Raw genomic sequence first — 13826 nt, forward strand, 5'->3', positions numbered from 1 at the left:
TAAATACAAACTAACTTGGTCTTCAAAGCAAACAGGAAGTTAGAATGACAACATTAACCTTTATATGTAGGAGAACTTGAAACTTTAAGAGAATAACACAACATAATAGGTCTTGAAAAAACTTGAGACAAGAACAAAACCCAAAAGAATACAAAGAAGATTTCATTTTAGTGAAATGTAACAAAATGGAAACAAATCACCAACTCCAGTCCTTGTTCAAACATCCCAAACGAAATCATTGTATTTATGCTATTATTCTATTCCCATTAAACTCATCTACTGTACAGTGCTTATTATACTATTCATGGAGATAATCAACATTTGGTTTTAAAACAATTCAATACTGGACAATAATGAACTTTGTGCCTACCCTCCTATTCTCAACCAATGTTACACCCTTGCATATCAATTCTGACGTCTCACTCTCCTCAGTACTTTATACTCTTCTCCAAGCCCATCACCCCCTCTCTCTTCTTCAAATTTATCTTGCCTTCACCAACTGTCCTACACTATTCCAATAATTGTCCCCAAAACTAATTCCAAACCGAATTTGTCCAAATAAAGTGAAATTAAAATAAAGAAACAAGAAGATTGGAAACAGTTTGATTCTCCTGCATCATAAATATTTAATTCTAAAAAAAAAATATGAAGAGACGAAGAGGAAAGGAATGGTCATATGACCATTAGACTTCACAAATCCAACAATATCCCACTTAAAGTCCAACCAATATAACTACAAATAATGACATCCCCTTCTTTCCACTCTTAGTGTAATATTATAACTAGGCCAAGAGAAGCTTTGCCAAAATTTATCTTTTTCAAATTCTATTGAAAGACACTGGATGAGCCTTCTCTATGCCATCCCTGAATAAATAAAATTCAATAATTATTTAGCATTTTGAATTTTGAATCATGACAGTACCTTTAGTTTTAATAGTTGATGTATCCACACCTCCACCAAACATTTTAATCTTGACTCCATCCACATGATTGATGATTCCAGAAACATCACTTTTCACTACCATACCCTAAACCACAAAGTGAAAAGTGATGCTGTTAATCTTGACTCCATCCACATGATTGATGATTCCAGAAACATCACTTTTCACTACCATACCCTAAACCACAAAGTGAAAAGTGATGCTGTTGGAACCATCAAGCATATGGAGAGAGTCAAGATGGCAGTGTTTGGTAGAGACGTGGATACATTAGCTACAGAAACTAAGGGTGCTTCCATGATTTAGAATGCTGAACAACTATTAAGTTTTGATGACTCTGATATTGCTTGTAGAAGACTCATCTAAAGTGTCCTTGAATAGAATTTGGAGAAACTAAATTCTTGCAAATCTTCTCTAAACTCGGTTACAATGTGACACTAAGAATGGAAAACAGGGGACATCACTGTTTGTAAACTACAAACTGTATTGGTTGGGATTTAAGTAAAAGATTGTTGAATGTGTGAAATCCAATGATCATCTGACCATTCCTCTCCTCCGCACCTCTTCATTTCTTTGCATGCATTGTGACAGGGCAGGTGTTCTTCCCCACCATATATATCCATTTCTCGATGCTCTCCCTCTCGATCCCTCATGATTTGCATAGATATTGAGCACACAAATAAGGAAGGCACTTCGACTTCCTGATCCATTCTTACAGAAAATAGTACAAATTCTATAACAGTTATGGCGTACAGTTATTATTTCTTAAGAGTGTTGTGGAATATCTCAGTTCATAAGCTCGGGAGAGCACTGTGTAAATATGTATACCAAGCAAGCGCATAAGGGAGGAGAACGGTGAAAGGACTGTGAGGAAGTTTCTTTAAAGCTCTTTATTGATAGAGTCATGCTACCCATTGTAAAGATGCGATCGTTGTTAGAGTGTCAAATCCTGCTAAGGTTGTGTACCAATTCAAACACTGATTATTTTGTGACGCTCAAATAGCCTACCTATTCAACGGCTGCTACACACAGGTTGTCTTACTTGTTAAATTCGTGGAATAACTTAGGCCGCCTTCAAAGCTTGTTGCTTTTTGCTATTACCGTGAACAATAATCAATTAGAAAATGGACTTCAAAAAATAGAAAAATAAAAAGAAATTGTTAGCCATATAACTAATATTTAGGGTCGGACAATTCAGTTGGAATAGTAATGGAGATCTGAACTTTTCCATTGTACAAGAAACATTATGATGCGACAAAAGTACCGCCTTATTCTTGTCTACAGGTGACTTATACTACTATCTATATTTTTATTAATGAAGAGATCTTTAGGTTACTGCAAGTGATATACAGTGGTTAGTATTTGCTTTTAGAATATTGTAATAATATAATTTTTTGGTTTCGTTAGGTTGAAAAGGTATATCATTGTTATTGAAAAGTATTTTTAATATGTTTGAATTTCAATTGTATTCATTTATAATCATTTTATATTGTATTCATTCTTTATATGTTATTGTTTGTGATATATATTAGATTAAATGTAAAATAGTGTAGGAATAAATCATATTTATGTTAAAATGAATTTTGAAGAGGATATAGGTTTCATGAAAATTTGTTCCTTAATAATGGTCTGAGTAGATTGATTTTCATGGGTGGAAAAGTGTAGGAGTTTCATTTTTCAACCATGCCATTATTAACATTTCAGACATCAAAATATAATAGGTGGAAGAGATTTAAGAAGGGTGTGAAATAATATACCACTAGCCATTCTCTACTACTATATCAACTCTACCTCTCACTTTCTCATCATTGAAAACTAAAGTATTTTTTGGATCTTCAATTCCTTTTACTAAATATATTTTATAAATAGTTAATAAATAAAGAGATTCCTTATATAATAGTAGGACTCACCATTTTTGTTGTCCAACAAATTTTACATTTTTCATATAGTGAATTATATATTGAAAATATGATAACTATAGTTATTATATATAATTTCAGAAATATAATAGATGTAATAATATTCAATGTTAAGATTAGTTTACTATAATTATTACATAATATTTTAATTATAATATTCAATAATTATGCAATCATCCATATATTTCTTTAATACCCTTCGGCTTATTCAGAATAGGATTGCCAAGATCCTCAGATTTCAGACCGTGTCTCTTCCTTTGTTGTACCTTGGAATTCCTTTAGATTTGGGGGGTCAACGCGGAGATTTTTGGCAAGAAATTTTGGATAAATTTCGTTGTAAGGTTAATCATTGGACCTATAGGTGGTTATCCTCTACTGGAAGAGTGATTCTTCTGAAGACTGTGGTGCAAGCACTTCCCATTTATAGGTGATTTGTGCAAGCTCCCCCCTCTAGCTTTGTGAGAGAGTTTGATGCTCTTTCTTGTCAATTTCTTTGGTCTGGTAGTTTCCTTTCTTCTAAGTGGAGTTTAGTTAAATGGGACTCTATTTGTAGATTAAGACATGCAGGGGGTCTTGGCCTGAGATCTATTGCTTTGGTTAGCAAGGCCTTGGTGGCTAAGTTGTATTGGAGGTGGTGTAACAGTCGGGATCAGGACTGGGCCAAGATTTTAACCCACAAGTATCTCCCTGGTGCTAATGATCATGAGGTGCCTCGTCTCAGTTTAGTGGGCAGGGACTCTTATATCTGGGATACTCTTAAAAAAGGTGCCCAACTTATTAAAGATGGTCTTTTCTGGATTTGTAATAGAGGCTCTGAAGCTCTTTTTTGGCAGGACTCTTGGGATGGTCACCTTCCTATTTTATCTAGTTATCCTCAGCTTTAGCCTCTTTCCAACATTTTCAGTGATGCTAGATGGGTTAAAGTGGAGAATTTTAAAATGGTTAGGCACATTGGATAGGTTGAGGTGACTTGTTGGAAGAATCCTCTTGAATGGCGCTTGGGTGGTTCAAATGAAGATCAAATGGTGTTCTTGGAGGGTAGGTTATGTAGTTCCCTCAAGGAGATAGATATTTTGGCTTGGGGTCCTAATCCAAAAGGCAATTTTTCTATTGCTGAAGGTTATGCTCAGGTTGATAGGCAATTGCATGGCCTAGCGGATGTTCCCTGGTGGAAGAAGGTTTGGAATAGCTTTTCTTGGTCAAAATGTAATTTCTTTATATGGTTGATTGCTCAGAGGAAATGTCTCACGTGGGAGAATCTTCTTAAGAGAGGCTTCCAGGGACCATCTATCTGTTATCTTTGTATGCATAATGAGGAAGACTGCTCCCACTTGTTTCTTCTATGCCCTTTCTCTAGGGATATTTGGCACAAGTGGTGGGAGGCTTGGCAACATGCTTGTTTTCATGCTACCTGCTTAATTGAATTTTGGGATAGCTTGGGCAAACCCCCAGCAAAGACCTCTTTTCTTCAAGTGGCTTGGGCTGTTGGGCCAACTCTTATTATCTGGAATTTATGGCTGGAAAGGAATCAAAGGGTCTTTTGTGATTCACATATAGGGAGTTCTTAGGTGTGGCAAAAGATAGTTAATAGGCTTCAGGAGACAATCTCGGCTAAATGCAATTTGTCTGTAAATGTTGATCCGGGTGGTTATGCTATTGTAAGGAATCTGCAATTGGAAAACATTAAAATGGACTGTGCTGCTGGAAATAGATCTCATCATGCAAAGCAGCGGATAAGTAGAGATGGAAGGTGGATTCCCCCTCTTGTGGGAATCTTAAAAATTAATACTGATGGCTCTTCCCGTGGGAATCCTCAACATGCAGGTATTGGAGGTATAGGTAGAGGTGATGATGGTTGTGCAGTTTTTTTCTTCTCTATTTACACAGGGCAGCACTCCAACAATCTTATGGAGGCCCTAGCTATTAAGATTGCTGTTGAGCGGAGCTGTTCTTTAGGATGGAGGAAGATTATTTGTGAGTCAGACTCTCAAATTGTTGTGGACATGTTGAACAAACAAAATTTGAATGATGTGAGCTGGAAATTAGCTTCTGTGGTCAGACAAATTTTACAAATGTGTAACACATTGGAATTTGTCTCCTTTTGTCATATTCATATGGAGTGGAATAGAGTGGCTGATTGTTAGGCCAAGTAGGCTTCAGAGCATGTTGATGGTTGGGATTTTAGTGGAAGGGATGGTATACCTCATGATCATCTTGAAACTTTAGTTAGGATAATTCTTGAAGATAGGATGATGCAAGAGCACCCTGTGGTGTAGGATCAAATTCCCTTTTATGTTTGGTTCTTTTCATTGTAATTTTTGAGGCCCTTCGAGGCTCCGGATGAGCTTGATTTTTTGTGCAATTCCAAAATAGCTCGCCTTCGGCTAGAACATCATCTTTTTGAGGGCTTTCCGAAAAGGTATTATCTTTGGAAATCCGACAGTCGGATCTAGTTCCATGGTCACTGGCCTTGTAGTGGTGGTGCTGGTGGTTCCTTTAGTATTTTTTGTTGTTGTCTTGGTGGGCCTAAGGCCTCTTCTTTGTATTTCTATGATTTCTGAATAAATCTTTACCCCGTTTTTTTCAAACAAAAAAAAATATTCAATAATTATGAGATAAGTTTGTTAGTATATGGTTTGACTTTACAAGTTTAACATTCTTAATTAAATTGGAAGATATAGTAAATATCTATTTGTCTTAAAATTTTGAAAATGTAGGATGTCAGAAAAAAGCTGATATAAGGGAGCTTACATGAAGAGATTGCCAATTCAGGAGAACAATTCAAGATAAAGAAATGAACCAACACCTTAAACATATCTAATTGAATTCCTATCATGTTATAAATAGTGCTACAATATGAATAAATTGTAACCTTGAAACTACTAAGATCTGAATCTTGGGTACAAAAAGAAATTTTTCAATCCTATAGATAACCTTCATGATCATGTTGTTAATCGTGTATAGTAATTTAAAGTGAATGAATAGATTTGTAATGCTTAAATAAACCCTTGGATGAATGATGACAAAGATGGGGACTTTATCAAGCACATCAAAAACCTTAAGGGAAAACTCTTTCAATAATTCAACAAATGAGTATTGGTAAGGAAAGAATGTGATATTAAGCATGCCTTTCAACATGTTCATGATAATGTGCTCTTCTTTGCACATGTGAAACATTGGAAGTGGTAGGATTTTGTATCCTTTTGACCTTCCCTTACCACTAGATAAGAGCCATCCATAACCACTTTCAAGATTTACCAAGCCAATTTATTTTAACAACTATTAAGGAATACTAACTAGAGAAAAAGTGTGATGGTCTAGTGAGAGAGAAAAGAGATCAATCAAGATATATGCTGAGAATTAGGTGACATCTACTTTGTAAATTGTATGTCATTTTATATTTTTTAATTTTCTTGGGAAGTATCTCTAAGAAATTAGGGTTTTATTGAAGATTAGAATGTAATGTTTAATCCCAACTATTTTTCATAATACATTTATAGGAAAGCAGAGATTCATTATTAAATGATGGGAAATGAGATCTTAATACAAAATTTGAAATCTAAAGACTCCAATTCATTCTCATAACATTGGGGAACAAGAATATGATTAGCTACTCTCCTAAAAGAGAACTAGCCTTTGAGATTCATATTTCCTTTTGTTGCAAGAGAAATGAAATAGTGAAGTTTGTATATGTGATCCAAATGAATAATAAAAAATTGATTGAATTTAATAGTAAATAGTAAAAAGCATAAATAGTAAGATGGATCTGGAACAAAGACACAGAGGATTTGAAGATGACAATGGAACATAGATACACTAGGAGCCCTAGTTTAGAAAGCTTCACAGAATGGTTGGCAATCAAGAATCTATGTATGTATAAGCCTTTAAAACATATGGCTCGAAGTAGCAAGATAGGGGTAGATAGGGGTGTTAGATGCCCTAGTCTAAGTCTTTTCATTTATTCAAAATGGGGCACTATCGATCTCTGTCTACTTTAATCATTTGTCGAAAAAAGTGTTGTGTCATTTAAGATCTTACGGCTCTCATGAACCTTATATTCCTTTTGTGGGATCCTCTCACCCTTACACGGGATTATGATCAACATTGAAACTAAACCATGAACAAGCATAAATTAATCAAAGCTATAAGAAAACATTAAGAACAAATACTCTATGTATAAAACAATGTAAGAGGACATTGGACCAGAGAAGGTTTATGCATAAATTGATTGCACTGGCCGCGCTATACTAGGGTTTTCTTTCTGTATGATATGCTGTTTTGCGCTTCCTTTGGCAGTGAACTACTGGCTATGGGTACCACATGAGCAGTGTGGAGGAGGGATCAACGCCTTAGGGCATTATGTTTTATATATGAGGGACACTATATTAAAGCTCAGCAAATTTCAATTTGAACGCACATGTGTTTTGCATGTAACCAGTAATGAATAAAGTCAAAATGAAAAAAAATGCAAGGAGGCAGTTATAGCAGAGGGATTTAAATCATATATATTAAGCTTATATTTTTAGGTTTAAAAGTGTTAAATATTTAGAGTTGATTTACATTTCTTAAGTTTAATATGTTGCTTAAAGTGTCTGATCAAACTAAAAATACTTTCTTAGACTTAAAAGTATTAAACATTCCAAATTGACTAACAATCTCAATATGTTGCTTAATGCTTGAGGTTTAAAGCTGACCATTATAAGAAAATGATCTCTACCATTCACTTGGATGAGCAAATTTTTTTGCTGGAAATGAAAGGAAACCCAAATGTAAAATGTGAAATGCATTTTGAGTGCAATATGGTTTTTGGAAGCGCTGTCCTTTTCTTTTTTTAAGAGAAGAGGAGGTGTGATGAATTCATGAAATGCAAATTATTTCTTATAGATCAAGGTGATAAATGTCTACAACAGATTGTTGTTTGTGGGTATTGTGGTTCCCTCCTGCATTATTTAGGTGATTGACATTGAGAGGAAGACTTCTTTCTGTTGGAATGTGAAGTTCAAATTGGATTCAGCTTGTAGTAGTTGAGTCATTTTGTCCATAATTTTTTACTGATAAAATCAAAATTTTCCACGTAAACCTGAATGTTATGTACTATTGTTTTTCTTTATAATTTTCTACACTTCTTATTTTTCTAGGGAAATATGTTGCAGACCTGTGCCATCAAGCTTGTTTTCCATAATAATTCACGATGAAAAGAGAAGTTGGATGTGAATGTGGGTTCAAGGCGACCAATGAGGGGAGTTCGTTTGAATCGCCATACAACAAAAATGAAGATGCAAATGTTCCATCTCATTCCACTGTTTATATCGATAGGTCAATGAAGAGAGAAAGTATAGAAGAGATTGTGTCGTCTGCATTTATTCAATTCTTGGCTGCAAAAATGCAAGTTCTGATATCAATTGGTTGTGAATGGAGATTTGAATGTGTAATACTGAGTATGGATGACTCTGCTACTTTATGTTTGTATTTAGATTCTAGATATGTGACTGGTAAATATGCGGATGTGATAGCTTAGGACATCAAAATTAGGTGCCGTACTGAAGATCAAATCTGATAGAAACTGCAAAGAATATGTTATCAAAGTGAGGTGCACGAGGATGGTTGGTAATGAAAACGGGGCAAAAAACAGATTGTTTGCAAGAAAAGGTCAGAGTGTAATGTGTAGGTTGGAGTTTGGCTTCATCCCAAATATTTGAAAAAAGGTCAAATATGGCATTATGGTCACCTAGCCTTTCGAGGGTAAAAATGCCATAGAATGAACATTTCATGGATTTATGAATGAAAAGAGAATTTAAATATTGTGTGACTATGTTTTAGGCGATTTGCAATAATCTATATGTGTGAATTTTTTACGTGGGAGTAATTTATTTTACCTTTCAAGGTATAATCCAACAGTCAATTGAGCTTTTAAATAAACGTAAATTTCAATCATGGGAATGCATCAAGAAAGGAAGGAAAATGTAAATTTCAGTTACAAGCAAAATGAAGGCAGATGATAGGGAAAAAATGGTGAGAAGAGAATATTCCTTTTTGTTTCCTGCTGTAAATCAAGGAGAGTGCTAAGTGTCATCTTCAGATTTAGAAAATGTAAATGTTGTTTCATTTTCAAGGGTTCCATTCTCCAAGTTCTAAAATTGTAATTTTGTACACGGTATTTGTCTAGGTTCTAATATTTTTTATGTTTTAGTGTTTAAAGTCGTAATCAGTTTTGTTTTGGTAATGGCAAGCATTTTGGTTTGAATTTTCGGATTAATAATGTCATGCAGTAATGTCTCTTGGATGTATACATTATCATTTCAATCAAATTAATAAAGGATTATAATGGTTTTTGTTACACATTTTCTGTAATAAGTAATTTTTTGATAGCTTTTGTTCAAGGAATAGGTTAAATTTTTCTTTTTGTCAAATGTTAGAAATAGTGTGTTAGATTCACAATATCAAAGTAGATTATCTGTATGTCATTTAGAGGCTTCATTATTGTAATACAATAATGATTTAATGGTCACTGATTTTGTGTTCATGTCCCTATCATATGGGTTATTGCATTTCGACTCTATAATGGTCAAGACACCAGCCTACTATGTTTCTTTTGTGCAAACCTTGGAAAGAATCAATGTTAACAAATTTGAAAAATCATTTTCATTTCATGTTTAAAATTTATGTCTATTTTTCTATATCTTTGTTGATCTGAATTATGGATTCGGACGACAACACCAAAGTGAGAACCTGAGATATTGTGGATGAACAAGATAACACATAATTGAAGCAAACCAAAAAGTGATCTATTCCATTCAAAAATCCAACATACAGTAGTTCATGAGATTCCAAGGGTCACAAAAACCCCTTGAGAATCGAAACCCAACAGTCACATTTGTTTATTACATAGTAAAATCTAAAACTATGAAAAATTTCAAAAAACTATATGGAATTTTTGTCCTAGCTTTAACTAGGCATAACTTTCTGCTCGAGACTCAAAATTACGAGCAATTTAACTCGTTGGAAAGGTCTCCAAGAGTTACAAGAAAAGTCCTAAAAGATCCAGCCTATGGTAACATTCTAAAGGGCAGGCCAAACTTACAAGGGCTGAAAATGCTCCGAAGGCCTTAAAAAATGACAATAACATATAGAAAAACTTTTAAAAATATATAAAATATTTCAAATTTTCTTCTGATCATTTGTGGAGATTAAAGAGCATAGATGTTATGTTTGGGAATTATTTAGTTCTAACTCCTATTTGTATTTTAGATGGCGATAAGTTTACTTTATTAGTTTTCAATGTTATTTAAGGAGCAAAGAGTGTTGGCATGTTGGCATAACTGATAGAGATGACGATATATTAAATGACTGTTGGTGATGATATATTGATGGACTATTGGTAATGATATAACTATGATATGATGCCTTATGATTAGTTTGGAATGTATGCTTATGACATAGTAATTAGTCTATGACTAGAACCGCATCATGTTTGGAGAACTAGAAGTCATGTTTCTAATTGACTGTTGTTTATTCAATGTAGGGTTTGAGAATCGGTATCTAGATCTTTGACCTGTGATGTTTTATGGTTTGGCGGTGAATCTTATCTATCATGTTCATAAGTTAGTGGTGATGTGTCATAAACTGTGTGTGATGATAAGATTGCATTTAAGCGCATACAAGGATCAATTTTCTTGGGAAACAACGAAGTGCTTAGCAGAATGTGTTAAGGGTTTGACAGCTTATCACATCGATGTGCAGTGATGTTTTATGATCATTCAACGACTGTAATTGTCTTGAAATTTGTTGTAATGATCAATATAATGATCTGTAATGTTTTGTAATGATCTGATATGATCTATGATGTAAATTTGATGTATTTTAAATATTGTTAGGATTTTGTAACCGACCTAATTGTAAAATGTATTTAGGTCAAGTTTGAGAAGGTTTAGTGTGTCGGGTAATCAGAGAAGGAGAGTGTGTCGAACCAGATTGAGATGTCTGCATGTGTGAAGTAGATTGGAGCTAAAATGGATCTGTATTAGCAAGCAAAGAGTGCATTGATAAGATCATTTATCTGTTGTTTCCTAATAGTTGTAGTAGTATCAAAATCCCTTAACCAAGTAGGTCCTAACATGCCTAATCTTGTAAATACCTTAACCGGGTGGCTCATTAATTTGGGTTTAAATCCTTTAGCAAGGTTTCTTCTAGCAGGGTAGAGATCCTAACACTTAAGTAGCTACCGGTAATGTTTTGGTAAATTTGTTTTGGAGACTGTTTGATAAGTTACTGATACTGGTTATGAACTACTTTTGGTGAAGTTTTTTTAGATTGGTAAAGATTATAATTTATTTTTATTACTGATTCACCCCCCTCTCAGTAACAACCAGATCCTCACATTAACAAAGAGATCATGTAGTTGAATGCAATAAAATGTATAATGTCATTTATCCAACTATCTAACAACCATCCACATATTAGAGGTCTATAATGTGTTGTTAATTACAAGTTTTATCATTATTTTAGACCATTCAATAGGAACACCCTCTTGAGTCTTATAGAGCTCAAGGTGCAGAAGACAATTTGTAGCCTTGTTTCTTGGCCATTCTTGTCTTCAATTTGATAATAGTGCAAGTTTGTCATCCTAAATTCGTAATCCCATGGTTTAGGCATTGTGTTTATTTATATGATTGAGGGTTGCAAGAAAAATAACCAACACCCCCAACATATGCAAGTTGAGGTGATTCCACAGACAAACAACATCATGCAAGAGCACATAAGGGATCCAAAGGTTCAGAGTATTTCAATATGATTTTTTTTAATCAGGCATCATCCTCCAAATATAGTGTAACTACAAGTACAAATAATGAAGAGAAAATAAGAAGGAACATAGGTTTCTTGGGTCAACATGAAAGAGACCTAAATGTTAAACACTTTGCATCATTCACAAAAGGCAACACAAGAGCACATGTATAGCAAAAATACATTTACAAAAAAAAGAAGAATGTCATAATAGGGTTGATCCCTTTATATCCTTGTAACAATAGAGATAAAATGACATCAAAAGAGAACTTAACAAATAAAATACATGCCATGAAACACATCACAGGGAGGCACATTACTTGTAATAAAATACAAGACAATGGATGCCACACTTTTGAGCCAATCGATAGAACATCATTTGCCTCTGAATCTTGTTCATCATAAAGTAATGACAAACAATATGCTAAAGGAGGTACAACTACTATAGTACAAGGAGCTATATCTAGTTGCAAGCATAGACCATTCCCTAAGGAAGGATCACTATGTGTGTTACTAGGAGCTAGAGTCAATACTTTAGAAAATATTAAGGATAACTTATAATCATTCTCTAAAGTTTCAACTATGTCATACAAATAATTATTGTGAACAAGGATTGTGAAGTGCGAAGAGAAGGAGGCCATGCTGCAACGATAACCATTGAATAGGAGGGTGGACCCTACTTCAACCAAACTGGTGACCAAAATGAAAGTGGCCCACATGGATGTTTGACCCAATGGATCAATGGGAGATGTTAAGGACATGGCATATACAAGACAAATCGGATGTTACTAACATGGCATATATGCTTTTCTTAACCTACATACAAAGTCTCATTTCTCAGAAGACTTAAACCCTTACGGTTGCTCAATGTACACCTCTTCATCAAGATTTCCATTTAGAAATGCATACTTTGAATCCATTTGATAAACTTTATAACCTTTGTATGCTAAAAATACTAGAAACAATCTTATGGCCTCAAGTCTGGCAATAGGAGAAAATGTTCCTCAAAATCTATTCCCTCTACCTATGAGTATCCTTTGCAGAAAATCCCAACCATGTTTCTTATCACCTTTCCATCTTCATTCATCTTGTTTCTATAGACCCACTTTGTGCCTATGACATTCTTATTAGTTGGCCTTGGTACCAAATCCCAAGTTTTGTTCTTTTCAATTTGCTAAAGTTCTTCCTCAATTGACTTTATCTATTTCTTACTCTTGCTAGCTTCATTGCAGTTCTTTGGTTTTATATCAGTCATTAGACGAAAACTAACTTGTTCATTGTTTGTAGCATGCTTCCTTCTTGTTTGTACACCTCCATACTTGCTGCTAATGATTTGATCTTTAGGCTGATACTTCTGCACATACTTGCTGGGTGGTTTCCTTGGATTTTTCTCTTTTCTTTCAGATTCTTCATCTTCATCTTCATAATATGGTTCCTCAATCTTATTTACATCTTGCTTTCCTTTTTGTAAGTCTTCATCAATTTTTATATTCACACTTTCAACAACCTTCTTGAGATGTTTCTTGAAGAATTTGTACGCCTTTTTGTGTGTTGAGTATCCTATGAATATTCCTTCATCACATCTTTGATCAAAACTTCCTAATCCATCCTCATCTCTTTTGATTAAACACTTACTTCCAAAGACTTTAAAATGCTTGACTAGTGGTTTCTTGTCATACCATAACTCATATGGAGTCATTTTGTTGTTCACTCTCAGCTATACCTAGTTTAAGGTGTATACTGTTGTGTGGACAACCTCTTTCTAGTAGACATTAGAAAGAATTGACTCATTTAGCATTGTCCTTATCCTGTTCTTCCTTTGCGTAACACCATTTTGTTGTGGTGTTCTATCAATTGAGTATTGTCTTTTAATTCCATGCATCTCACAGTAGTCTTCAAACTCATTTGATGCAAACTTACCTCCTCGGTCTAATCTCATACATTTCAACTTATATCCACTTTCTCTCTCAACCATTTTCTTGAAAATCTTGAACCTGTAAAAAGATTGTAACTTATCCTACAAGAAGGTAACCCATGTCTATTAGAATCAATGAACACTGAAGGGGGGGATCAGTGTTATGCAATTTTTAACTCTCTTGAGCTGATTCTTAAACCACTCAATGCAAATGAATAAAAGTGTAGAAACTCAATACAAACAAGCACAAAACCATAACACCAAAACTTTTAC

The sequence above is a fragment of the Cryptomeria japonica genome, chromosome 11 (assembly GCF_030272615.1).
Source record: "Cryptomeria japonica chromosome 11, Sugi_1.0, whole genome shotgun sequence".
NCBI lineage: Eukaryota > Viridiplantae > Streptophyta > Pinopsida > Cupressales > Cupressaceae > Cryptomeria > Cryptomeria japonica.